Source organism: Belonocnema kinseyi, chromosome 6 (assembly GCF_010883055.1).
Source record: "Belonocnema kinseyi isolate 2016_QV_RU_SX_M_011 chromosome 6, B_treatae_v1, whole genome shotgun sequence".
NCBI classification, from domain to species: Eukaryota; Metazoa; Arthropoda; class Insecta; order Hymenoptera; family Cynipidae; genus Belonocnema; species Belonocnema kinseyi.
In genome coordinates this window covers 124,156,588-124,160,839 of record NC_046662.1, presented here as the reverse complement: position 1 = coordinate 124,160,839, position 4,252 = coordinate 124,156,588, and positions in this window count along the sequence as shown.

The following is a 4,252-nucleotide window of genomic DNA, read 5'->3' as shown; positions in this document are numbered from 1 at the left end:
GCGTCCCAAATTAAGTATCTGTAAATATCCTACTTCTATTTCGGGATTTTAAACTTGTAATTCAACTAATTGTTTAGTCATTGTTTTTGCTACTGAATTTATGTTTTTTAAGTCCAGTGAAAACGGGAAAGTGCCTAATGGAAGCTCAATTTTTTCTTCTTTCAGCTGGATCGAGGAATTTTTAAGAAATGGCATTCCTACTAACCCATCCAACAGAAGGGAACGGTCCTCAGGAACCACTTGGAAGGAGCAAAGGCTCCCATTAATATTTAAAAACACTTCACCCAAAGTCTCTACTGATTTCCGCCCTATTCCGCACAGAATAGGTCGGCGTTTCTCGTTAATGGGCGTATTTAACTTTATTTTATCCTTATGTATTATATCTAACTCGGCTCTCGTATCTACTGAAAAAACCCTTATTTCAGGTCATTTCATCTGCATGCAAGTTAATTTTTTGAGATTTTTCTTGGCGTTTTCGGTCCCAATTAAATAAAACGTTTCTTGAACCATACTTAATGTACAAGCGCTAGCTATGTGAGCTGGTTTTGAGCACGTATAACAAATTACCTCAGAGCTGCCATTCGGACATTTCTGCGTGAAGTGCCCTGGCTTCAGACATTTGTAGCAGACCAAAGAGAGAGGTTCGGTTTTGCACAACTCCTCTCGTGGTGGCCCAGCTAACTACACCGGCGACAAGTCGCCATAGAAGGGATATCTTGCTGGCTGCCTCTCCCTCTCCCCCGATTAACAGCTCCTCGGTACCCCTAGATCCAGAAGGATCTCCTGAGCTTCTTCCAACTCCTCATCCTCGCATCCCTCCTATGATAAGCGCTCTTGCATTACCCCTATAAGGCCTAAACCTATTTCTCTGATAACTCTTGTCTCCTGAAAATTCAGTATTTTTATTTCCTTTTTCAGGTTCCCTTCCTTTAATTCATACCTTAGCAAATCGTACCTTACATTCGAAGGTTTGAACTGATCGAGTTGAAGTGGGTTTTAAATTCGACACTATATAAATAAAAAGAAAAGAGACTTTATTAAAAAGAAAAAAATATAATAATCCAAATATTTCAAGATAGAACCTGTAAGCTAATTGATATTATCCGACAACTACAGTTCCGCGACGTAAAGCTAGTTCACACAATCTTTCACACACTAACTTCGTGCGAGCCAAGAGCTTCTATCAAAACAGTTATCGATAAATATACATAAAAACAAATGATCACTGGGACACTCGGTCCTTACATTTTCACAAATACCTCAAACGATGACTGAACTGGCGATAGTGAAATCTCGGGCTCTCCATTGCAGCTGGACGATTCGTGGTGAATTCTCTCACCCTTGCCTTCAAGGGATGGTGTACCTTAATCTTTAACGAGTTTACCCGTGAAATATATAATTTTCCTTTCGATATTGTAAAGACACCGTAACGATGCGGAAGTTGGATATCGTAAAATTGTCGTAAAGATATCGTAACGACGTGTTAAAGACGTCGCCAATTTTTGTGCCCTCTGGGCTTATTCTTTTTCGAAAAGTTTTGGTCACTCTTTCAAATAAAATGAACATTTCACTTCAAGATTCTCTAATTCGCTGAACAATTTCACTTTTGTCACTATATCCTTTCGCGAATTGTTTCAAAAGTGGGATTCCACCGAGAAAAGTTTGTGAAATCTCTTTTATGACACCAACACTTTTTTTCTGTAACGTATATTAAAGTTATTCGCGGAAAAGTTCCAATTATATTTTAACTTTTCATTTGAAATAGTATGTGAGTCCTTTTTCACTATAGAAGTGAAAATTCCCCTTGTCGGACTAGTAGTAAATTCTGAATTAATCCATCGGTGATTCTTTCATACTGTTAATTCATTTATTGAAATTCTATTAAATCTACTTTAATATTTTTAAAAAGGATATAAATTCAAGATAAAACTTGAAGGAATCTATAACTCAAGATTCGTTTACGATTGTTCAAGAAATTCACGATCAAAATTGTTAAAGGTTTCATGTCGCAAATCGGCCAAAATCTCATCTCGAAAATCGGCAGTATTCGCGGGCTCTCAGATCGCGCAGCGATCCATAAGTCTCTTGCGCAATCTTACTCTAATTCACTCTCGCTCGTCACACCAATCAAAATTTGAATTTGTACCCCCAAACTGACCAAAGCATGATCTAAGTCTTACAGAAACATGTTATTCAAACCCTGCCTAGTTCGTTTCCCAAAAAACTTTCATTTAACACGTTTCATCGATTTAGACTTAAATCTCATTTCCGCTTTAATATCAAAATCATCAAATAGCTTATAGTGATAAAATTCGTTAGTTTCTTTTAACATTTCCGCTACAGAAAAAATATAATTAAATTCTGGTTCAAACTAGTTATCAAACAATACTCTATTTGTTTAATCATTGGCAACCAGGTCTTGAAGTTTCGTTTTATCATACTGAATCGATTCGCATCCGAAAATACCAAACTTATCTCTCTCTCTTAATCTTAATTTATTCATTCTTAAATACTTAAATTTTTTATTCATTAAATAATTGCATTATTGAATCATAATAGGCTTAAAATTATTTTTCAAAATAAATTTAAATATATAGTGTTACTTTGTCTGTTCGAGAGGTGCTGGCTTTAACCGCCAGTAAAGGTATTAATGAAAAATCGCCTTTTTTATACGGGTGCTTACCTACAGCCCTCTGCGTATTACCTTGCTCCACTCTTTCTCTATAGGGAAAATCGATGCCCGGCAGCTCTCAGGGTAATGATTTTAAATCTATTATCCGTTGCTCCTCGCAGCAAATCCCTGTGTTCCCTTGTCAGGATGCCTAGAAGGTTATCAATAGAAGTGTTTAAACGCATGCAGATAACTTTCCATGTGATCTTAAGTGGTCCTTAAGAGCATTTTTATTTGAATTCGGATTCTTATGGTTTCTATTCGGTACTTAAACAGATATAGAAACTGAAATTTACATGGTAATATTTTTCTAGGATGCTCTATTAGGCTGTTATGAGCATTTAAAGCATACTTGGAAATATTACAGAATACAAAATGCTGCTCTATGTGGTTCTATGAGGCTCTAAGAGAAACCTATTAATTATATATTCCCGAGAATGAGACAAGTCCAAAGTTGCTTCTCTAAAAGATACTATTAGGCATTTTAATGACAAATCAGATCTAAATAAATCGGATTAAAACTTAAGGTGATGCCTCGAAAGTGTGTCTAATAGGCACCTATTAGGTTCTGATTTCCCGCGAATGGCATATGTCCAAAGCTATTTCTTTAAGAGGTTTAATTACGCATTTTAATGGCAAATAAGAAATAAATTAATCGGCACAAATCTCAAGACGATTCCTCGAATATGGCTCTAACAGAGACCTATTAGTTTCTGTTTTTCCTTGAATAGCTCTTGTTCAAAACTGCTTCTCTAAGAGGTTTTATCAGGCATTTTAGTGGCAAAATAGAATTCAATTAATTTGATTAAAACTAAAGGTGATGCTTCAAAAGTGGCTCTAACAGGAACCTATTAAGTACGCTTTCCTGTGAATAGCTCATGACCAAAACTGTTTCTTTAGGAGGTTCTATTAGGCATTTTAATGGTAAATAAGAATTAAATCAATCGAATTAAAACTCAAGGTGATGTCTCGAATGTGGCTCTGACAGGCACCTATTAGGTTCTGTTTTTTTTGCGAATGCCGCAAATACAAAATAGTTTCTCTAAGAGTTTTTATTAAACACTTTAATAGCAAATTGGAACTAAATAATTCAGCTTCTAAAAATGCCGCTTAAGCAATTAATCTTTCAAGGTGGTTTTATTAGCTATCTATTAGTTTGTATTTTCTCGAAAGTTGCACAAGTAAAAAGTTGCTTTTCTGATAGGCTCTATTGGGATAGTTAATAAATAATCGGAATTAAATTAATTAGATTAATATTTTAAGTTTCTAGATGAAAAATATTATATTTTCGTTAAGAAAGTTTTTTACTATCTGCATTGTGCAAAATAAAATGAAAATTGAAGTAAGTTGTAACTTGTTGTAAATGTGCTTTCTTATCTTACACATAACTTGTACACAACTTATACACATGTTCAATTATCGATTAGAAATTGTTATTTAAAATTTGAAAGCCAGTTTTAAAAGTTTCATAAAATAATTAGATCAATTGCAAACTGCGCATTTATGGAGGTTTTCATATAATAGAAATTTTTTTCTTAACTTATTGAAATGTTTTTTAATTGCATTAAAGTTTATTTTTTA